The sequence below is a fragment of the Pseudophryne corroboree genome, chromosome 1 (genome assembly GCF_028390025.1).
Source record: "Pseudophryne corroboree isolate aPseCor3 chromosome 1, aPseCor3.hap2, whole genome shotgun sequence".
NCBI classification, from domain to species: domain Eukaryota; kingdom Metazoa; phylum Chordata; class Amphibia; order Anura; family Myobatrachidae; genus Pseudophryne; species Pseudophryne corroboree.
In genome coordinates this window covers 794,309,229-794,319,099 of record NC_086444.1, presented here as the reverse complement: position 1 = coordinate 794,319,099, position 9,871 = coordinate 794,309,229, and the positions used below count along the sequence as shown (strand labels likewise).

At 40.5% G+C, this 9,871-nt stretch overlaps 1 pseudogene; it reads right to left on the bottom strand.

Annotated features, from left to right (window-relative positions):
- Positions 1–2,563: 2,563 nt before the first annotated feature.
- Positions 2,564–2,682, bottom strand: LOC134941008 (5S ribosomal RNA; annotated as a pseudogene).
- Positions 2,683–9,871: the final 7,189 nt, after the last annotated feature.

Here is a 9,871-nt window from a genome sequence, read left to right as displayed (position 1 = left end):
CAGTAAGCAACAACAAAATACAAAGCTACACAGTACTGGCTAACTTTCAGGAACTGACTAACCAACAAAGATTCAGCAGCATCTGCTTAACCTGAGAAGAGGCCTTATAAAGCAGGTGCTGTCCACGCCCCCCTTAGACCTCACAGACTGTGAGCACAAAAACCAGCACCGGATCCCATGCCTGTAACCACTGCACAGCAAAAGACCCGAACCGGAGTATCAGCTGCGCTCAGGTTACTCTGCTAGCACTTGTCTCCCGGTTGCCATGACGACGTGGCAGCACAGGGCAGGAGACCCTAACACACTCGAGGTCGGAATTCTGACCACCGGGATCCCGACAGACGGTATTTCACACCAAACCCGTGCCCACTGACACCAAGCATCCCCCTGTGCCCTCGCCCTGTGTACTCTGGTGCTATGCCACACAACCTGTGCCCACTGACACCATGCATCCCCTCACTGGTACCATACCTCCCAAATGTCCCTATTTCCACTGTCCCTCCTGCGGGCTGCAGTGCCCCATGTGCAGGGTGGGGGGAGCTTGTGCTCACCGCTGCTCTGCACAGCTAAGCAGCGGGTGATCTCTGGATAGATGCTGTGTCCAGTACAGGGCTAGTCCGCCCTACATGCCAACCCCTACCCCCCACCCTCTGCCTCCCGCATAGTTACGAAAGCATCGCTTTGCACCTGGTGAGTAGCATCATCGTTGGCCAATCTAGTACCGGCGATAGCGACGTGCGGGGCCGTGCATCGCTATCGCTGAGGGGCATACACACAGAGAGATCTGTGCTCAACTTCTAAGCAAGCTAGTCAGATTGCTTAGACTTTAAGCACAGCTCTCTCCGTGTGTACCCCCCTATAGAGCAATACATTTTTTAAAGGTAGTTATCGGTTGTAACTAAAAACGTGCACATTCTTTACAACATTTTTATAGCACATCAAAGCTGTTGAAGAACTAGGCAAGGTGAATATAATATAGCTATTAAATAAAAAACAAACAAAAAACAAACGTTGTTACATTAAAGCACTTTAAGTTTTTAAACATGTTTCTGGGTTAGTTTATTTCTTTAATAAGAACCCAAATAGTGTTAGAGATTTGTGACATGTCTCATCATGTTACTACATAAACACAAAGTGTTTGGGTGGTTACTGATAAATACTGAAGGCAAAAATTACAAGTTCTCATATCCTTATAGTAGGGAATTAAATACAACTGTTTGTTATTAATAAAAAAAAGAATCATGGGACCTGGTGGATATTCAATAGAAAATGTATTGTTTTAACAGTTGAGTGAAATCACAATAGGAGGTGAGAAAACAGATCTTTTCAAATGTTAACAGAGTCAGACAGCGGATACATAGAATAGAGAGAGTAGAATTTTATAACAAAAGCTTGGACCCTTGCAATAATTACATGCTAATTGGTACAGCATTGTATAGAATGTACATCTCAAGGCCATTCAGATAGTTACGCCTGCATTTGATAAGGAAACATTACTGTCAAAAGCTTTTAACAAATCAGCATTTCTACTTTTGAAATACAGTATTATATGATGACCGACAAAAATGCATACTTTTTCTTTAGCAGTCTTCCATAGTAGCTGATTTTGAAGTACAGTAAGTAGTGCAGTCCACTTTCATTTAACAAATATTTTAATTTTAATAATAACATAAATACATATTCCCCTTATGCATTATGGGGCTCATTTAGAGTCAGAAATACAAGCACATCTGTAGTATTTGTTTTGCATTGGCTATGTATTTTTTTATTACAGTATGTCCCCCAAAACCATGCACACACATCTTGGTATACCTTTTCTGCATATATATATATATATATATATATACACACACACACACACACACACACACACACACACACACACACACACACACACACACTTGTATTTGGATGTATACCGCACCGGTGTATAAAAGTTATAGTAATGAATATACTAAACCAAAATTTAACAGTTATAAGGAAAGCAACGTTTTCCAGTCACAGTTTGGTGGTGCACCCTGAGTCAATGGGGCTGCTATCAAAAACAGAGAAGAAAAAAGAGACTCTTTTCTGGGCGCACTCTTTACTTTTTGAATAATAATATAAATGTTACATAGATAGGATGAGAATGAATCTAAGTATAAAATATAACTTTTATTAACATCTTAAAATAAAAAGATATATAGTCGTCAAAAATTAGATAACTATCCAATGAATAATGGAATTAGTACAAAATTGTATCAATCCTCAATAACACAAACTTATGATGTAAGGATATATCAATAAATGTTCAATAAATAACAAATCAGTGCTAAATTTAATGTAATCCGTCCCGATTGTATCAATATAATAAGAATGCCAAAAAATTGATGAAACAGATGTAGAACCTCCAGATAATACTTGGGCTGTTGGAACAGACTAACCCTGTATATGTCCACAATCAAAAGGTACTTAAGTACTGGTTCCCACACTGTTTGAAAAGGGGGGACAGAGCAGATAGAAAAGAGTAACAGTGTGAATCTGCTGTCAGTGTTAAACTCTTGAGCGTAACGGATCAATGTGAGCTCTACAACACTGGGTATTCCTCAATGGTCGCCCACTAGAGTACTGACCCAGCCCAACACTGATTAGCTTCCAAGATCGGACGGCTTCGGGCGTTTCCAGTGTGGTATGATAGTAGAGGATTGCGAATGATGGCAAGGGCTCTTGGAATCACTGATGAGAGTTCACTATATATCTAGTATAAAGAAAAAGATGGATCTGCTGCCAATGTTAGACAGGGATAATCCCTGAATCAATGGTGAGAGTCCATGAAAAAGGATATGTGTGGAAAAGGAGAAAAGAAGAGGAGAGAAAGGGGAAAGGGGGAATGAACAAGTGATTACGTCAACAAAGATATTGATTCCCCACCGAGATTTACACAGTGCTAATTGTATATCCGTATAGGAAAATGTCTAAAGGAAGATTTTTTGTATAAGTCAATGAGAACAAGTACCAATGATGGGTGATAATGGATTCTTCACACTGGTGCAGGAAACACAGTATCAGAGATGAAATGTAACAATAATGTTGCCAGTGCTCCGTTATTGAGGTCAGGAGAGAAAGATACTTATGTCAATGTAACTGATACTCAGTCACAAAAGACCACGAAATCTACTCATATGTATGCTAGGAGAATATTCTAGCAATAAAAAGGTGCCTCATCGCCTCATGTAAGAAAAGGGTGTAGAATACTCAGTATAATGGCTGTATTGCAATTAGATAACACCCTATCCACTAGAGAGGCAAAAATGGTTAATCACATGTACAACAAATCTTAAATCCAGATATAGGGGGTCATAGGAGGAAGAAAAGAAAAAAGAAAAAAAAAAAAAAGGGGGGGGAGGGGAAAAAGGGGGATTAAGGTGGGGGTAACAATTGGCACTGCCCAAATATGCCCAGAAAGATAATGCACGTAGTCACTGGTTCTATAGTGGTAAATAGCTTAATTACTCAATTGCCGAGATAAATTTAACAGTAATAGGATATTACCCACAATGCTGTCAGAGAGGGAAAGATTTGCAGGTGTAAGCAGCGATCCTAATATGCAGTGCGATTTAGAGTCCCCATAAGAAATAGACACACTCCAAAGAATGCGGCACGTATGACAATCAGTCTAAAGGATGGCAGGTAAGTATCCAAATTTAAACGACGTGATGTAGATAATGCTTATACACCGCAGTAAAGGGGGGTACACACGGAGAGATCCGTACTTAAAATCTAAGCAATCTTGCTAGATTGCTTAGATTTTAAGCACGGATCTGCCGTGTGTATGCCCTCCAGCGATAGCGATGCGCGGCCCCGCGCATCGCTATCGCCGATGCTAGATTGAGCTGCATGCAGGCTCAATCTAGCGGGTCGCTCACTTCACCGTTGTGTGAAGTGAGCGCCCCCCCGTCGGCTTTCCCCCTCGCTCAGCACATCGCGCTGTGCTGAGCGGGGTGAGAGATGTGTGCTGAGCGGTCTGTGTTAAGATCGCTCAGCACACATCTCTCCCGTGAGTACCCCCCTTAAGTCTCACAAAAATCAGGTACACGGCATCCACGATCGGGCGGTAAGGCACATAATATTACCGTTTGAGATCCGGCACCGATCCGAAGACAGTCCTGATGCTGGAATGATGCAACTCAGTGGGGCTGGTACGGGCACTGCGTAGCGGTGTGGCGGCTGGTACGGGTTCTGGGTAGCGATGTAGCGGCCGCAATGCGTTTGAGATCCGGCACCAATCCGAAGACAGTCCTGATGCTGGAATGATGCAACTCAGTGGGGCTGGTACGGGCACCGGGTAGCGGTGTGGCGGCTGGTACGGGTTCTGGGTGGCGATGTAGCGGCTGGTTGTAGTAAATGGACGGCATTCAATGAGAGAAGGGACGAACGATAAGCACGCGGAAGACGCGTTTCACCCGTAACACGGGCTTGATCACTTCCTGTTACGGACTGCGTCAATGCTGGCTATTTATGGGCTGGTTCACTGATCAGTTATACCACATGTCAATCACTTCAGCTAATGCAGATAGGTAAACAGGATCCTTTTCAGCTGTGGTTCATGAATAGCATGCAGCCTCATAGATTGTGTAACATGTTCTGTATCACAGTCGGACTCGGCAGACAATAAGCCTGTAGGTGGTGCCACATCGGAAGAAATAAAGGAATAAAGATAAAAACAAGAACGAGAACGATTAATATATTAAAAAGTAAATAATAAACTTACACATGATAATAAATGAAACAATAAACAGCACAGCCAAAACATGACAGAGTAAGACCTGACCAATCTTTCAATTGGAAAATTGGGACCCTTAATTGCAAATCATCCTGACTTATTAAAAAGTACAAGAGATAATATTAATATTACAAATTTGGGAGGTATGAAGTCTAAGGCAATGGGTTTGAAACACACTTAATCAATAATGCTCATGAATCAATAATCTACTAAATACCCGTATAGGATATCAATATGAATACCACGACATAATTGATCCTGTTTACTTAATTTATTAAATTAATATGAAAAAATGAAAATATATAAATAAGTAGAAGGTTCAAATGCACTTAAAAATAAGGAAAATGTAAATGTAATATAGAATGGAAATGACGTGTTGATGAACGTAAAACGTATAACCATATATAAGCGTGGGAAAAGAGGGGGTGAATGAAAGGGGGGGTTGTTAACGGGGAGAGGGGGGGGGGAAAGGGGGAGGAATGCTAGTTAGAGTGGGGCTAATAAAAAGGGGGGGGCGGGGGCATGTGAACACTAGTGGAAAAGATAGGTGAAACAATGGATTAGTTTAATTCCTGGTAAAGGTGGGGGGTACTGGTATGAAGAGGGCTAATGGCACTTAACAGTAGGGGTGAATAAATTGTGAGTGTAAGATCAGTAAAAAACAATAGTGAATGTGGGAACGTATTTATAGAATGAAGGACTCTGAGGACCCCTTAGGAATACATGTGAGAGTATAGAATTGATGATGTATGTAAATGTGAGTACCCAAATGTGTGTGAATGATGGAATGCTACGATAAGTGAATGGAACTGAAGTCTATATATGAAGTGACAGATTATTGAAAAACTGAAATGGTGAATAAAATATTTTTGGGAGGTATTGTAAGGGGGGAAGGGAGGAAATTGGGGAACAAGTGGGGCTAGCAATTAGTTCTACATAATTTTACAGGAAAGCTCTGTAATAAGTTTGTTTGTTGGTTTTACAGGAAAACACTATAGTTGATGTATTCATTTAGACCCATTGGTTTCAAACCTCCCAACTTGAAAGTCCACTCACTCTCTTTCTTAATGAGCTCTCTGCTCAAATCACCTCCTCGTATGCCAAGATGCACTTTCTCAAGCCCAAATGCACGTAGCTCATATGGGGAATCCTGATGGTAAGCATGAAAGTGTCTCGCTACAGATGTTAATTTCTTCCCTTTTGCTAGATCCGATGAAGCGTTACGGATGTTGCCCATATGCTCAAAGATTCTGGTTTTAAATTTCCTTGTTGTCATGCCAACATATCGTAGATTACAACTACAGATAAGGCAATAAACCAGACCTTGCGTATCGCAATTGAAAAAATGTCGTAAGGGGATATCACGTCCCCATTTGTCTTTGACTTGGTCAGTTATCTGGATCTGAGGGCAAGCTCTACATTGGCCACAGGGAAATGATCCTGTAGTAGATCCAGATTTGGTGGATTTGCGAGTGTAGTGACTCTGGACGAGCATGTCCTTCATATTTCTTGATCTTCTCCAACTTATCTGAGGGGTGAAATCTAACAAGGAAGATAAATCCGCATCGAGATGTAGGACCGGGAGATGTTTCAGAATAGCCTTTTTAACTTGACGCCATTCAGGGCAGAAAGTGCCCACAAATCGGATATTTGAATCCTCACATTTAGCCCGAGACTTCTCCTGAAAAACCAATGTATCCCTATTGATCTTGAGAACTGATTTTTGTGCTCTCTTCAGGGAACGTTTACTATACCCACGGGCTTGTAAACGTGTCGCAAGTTCACTGCTCTTTTGTTTATACACACTGTTTTCTGTGCAGTTGCGTCTTAGTCTGAGGAATTCACCCTTCGGGATGTTCTCAATAGTAGGTGGAAAGTGCGAGCTTGTTTGATATAGGATACTGTTAGTGGCCGTATCCTTACGGTATAGCTCCGTGGCCAATGTACCATTGTCTGCCTTGTAAATATTCAAGTCCAGAAATGATACTTGGTTTTTGCTTATGGTGTAAGTCAGAAAGATGTTGAGATCATTGTTGTTCAGACGATTAATGAAGTCTAGTAGAAGCTGTTCATTACTGTCCCAGATTAGCAGAATATCGTCTAAGTACCTCAGCCAATTTAGTATGTGCTGTGTGTACTCTTGATTATCATCACAGAACACTATGGTTTGTTCCCACCAGCCCAGGAACAAATTAGCGTAGGTGGGAGCACACGCTGCTCCCATAGCTGTCCCTCGAATTTGCTGGAAAAATTGGTCACCAAATGTGAAGAAATTTTTGTTGAGTACAAAACTTAACAATTCACACAGGAAATCATTAAATTCATTTTGCTCTTTCATGTTGAGGAAGAATTTGGTTGCTTTAACTCCTTGCTGGTGGGAGATACTGCTGTAAAGAGCTTCCACATCCAGGGTGACTAAAATACAATCATCATCTAGGCAGACATCATGCAGCTTTCTTAGAAGGTCAGATGTATCCTGTAAATAGGATGGTAACGTCAAAACATGTTCCCTAAGATGTAAGTCTAGGAACTTACTGGGTATCTCTAGGAGTCCACCTTTGCCAGAGACAATAGGTCTCCTAGGTGGTTTTTTGATGTTTTTATGCACCTTGGGCAAAAGGTAGAATGTGGGAACTTTAGGATTAGTGACTGTAAGATAGTTAGCTTCCTGCTGCGTAATGGTTCCAATGGCAAATGCTTCCTCAATCATGTGCATATACTGTTTTTGAAATTTAACTGTTGGATTCAATGGCAATTTTGTGTAACAGGAGGAGTCAAAAAGTTGTCTCCGTGCTTCCTCCTCATACATCTCAATAGGCCATAGCACGATATTGCCCCCCTTATCAGAGGGCTTGATAATTATATCGTTCTAGGCTTGGATTTCCTTGAGGGCCTGTCTTTCTCTGTATTTCAGGTTTCTAGAGAGACACCTTTTCTTTGAATTGATATGGATTTCATCAAATTCCTTTGATACAAGATCCAAAAATATTTTTATTTCTGGACTATTCGTGTCCGGGGGAAAGAACGTGGATTTGGTTTTGCATACTGGTCTACTATTGGGCGCAGCTGATGTGTTGGATGGGGATTCCATATAAAGTTCTTCCAACAATCGAATTGCTGTTAATTCTTCCTCAGACAATGTTGTGATTGATGATAAAGAGGTCGATGGCTCTTCTGATTGAGATGAAATTAATGAAGAACCCTTGAGGGCAGGTAATGATGTATCTGTCAAATCGTTACTAGAGGATTTGGCAAAGAATTTTTTTAATAATAATTTTCTGCCAAAAAGTCTAAGGTCCTTTTCCCACATGAACCTGTTAAAAGGCATTGAAGGTGAAAATGATAATCCTTTATTCAGGATCGCTACTTGATCTTCCGTTAGAATCCGGGTACTCAGGTTGATAATCTGTAAATTGTCTGTTTTTAGCGCTTCCTGGTGTTCCGTATGGGGTAGTGGGAGGTTCTCGGAGTGTCCCAGTCTCGATTTCTGTTTGTGTTTCGTCCCCCCTCGTCTTGTCTTCCTCTGTGCTTGCTTCGGTTTTTTGGTTGTTGGCCTCTCCCTAAAAAAGGATCCTCAGTATTATAGCGTTTTGGAGCCTGTGCTCCAATATCTAAACGTTCTATGGAGGAATCTTCACTGAATGAGGATTCTAATTCGGAAGAGCTAATATCCTCCCTTGGGAGTCCGCCCCTACCCCTTGGGGTATTGAAGTTCCACCAAAAGATATTCCCTTTGGAAAAATCGTTTTTGTCTCTAAGGAATTTACTCCTTTTTCGTTCTATAATCGATGTCTCATAAGTGTTCAGATCTTTCTTGTATTTATCAAAAGAGTTCTGAAAGGCAAGATCCTTCTCCCAAATCTCCAGGGTTTTACCTAGCTCTTCAATACTTTTTTCAACCTGATCCAGAACTAAATTGTCATGTTTGATAAGGATCAGGGTTAATTCATGAGAGCATTTTAATAAGACAGACTCCCATTCTGCCTTCAAGTTTTCTGTGGCCAGAGGAAAAGAAGGAAAAACTCGAGGGCGTAGGCCTCTGGGATGGATTTTGGTCTTATGGTAATTTTCCAAAGTGGTAATATCCCAGGTCAGTCTTACCCTTCTTTGTAGGCTTTTTTGTAGTTTGGAGAGGTCAGATCTCCAATCACTTGAAGCACCCAGATTTTGGGAGGTATTAGAAAAGATATCACCTAGGTCCTCTAAATTTCTACGTTTGGGTATAAGCTCTGTCTTTAATGAAAATGTGGTCATAATCTTAAATGTGGCTGTGAATGTAAGTTCGTGTAACAATAAGGATGGTAATAAAAATTTTTTGGGGAATTATGACACTTATGACGTAACAAAAGAAAGCAAGGAAAGAGATCCTTAATAAGAAAAAAGTATTGGTTTGAGTAAATCGCCGTGCAAGGTATGGAAACTGAGATTAACTCAGTAAACAGACTACTTGTATTTGGATGTATACCGCACCGGTGTATAAAAATTATAGTAATGAATATACTAAACCAAAATTTAACAGTTATAAGGAAAGCAACGTTTTCCAGTCACAGTTTGGTGGTGCACCCTGAGTCAATGGGGCTGCTAACAAAAACAGAGAAGAAAAAAGAGACTCTTTTCTGGGCGCACTCTTTACTTTTTGAATAATAATATAAATGTTACATAGATAGGATGAGAATGAATCTAAGTATAAAATATAACTTTTATTAACATCTTAAAATAAAAAGATATATAGTCGTCAAAAATTAGATAACTATCCAATGAATAATGGAATTAGTACAAAATTGTATCAATCCTCAATAACACAAACTTATGATGTAAGGATATATCAATAAATGTTCAATAAATAACAAATCAGTGCTAAATTTAATGTAATCCGTCCCGATTGTATCAATATAATAAGAATGCCAAAAAATAGATGAAACAGATGTAGAACCTCCAGATAATACTTGGGCTGTTGGAACAGACTAACCCTGTATATGTCCACAATCAAAAGGTACTTAAGTACTGGTTCCCACACTGTTTGAAAAGGGGGGACAGAGCAGATAGAAAAGAGTAACAGTGTGAATCTGCTGTCAGTGTTAGACTCTTGAGCGTAACGGATCAATGTGA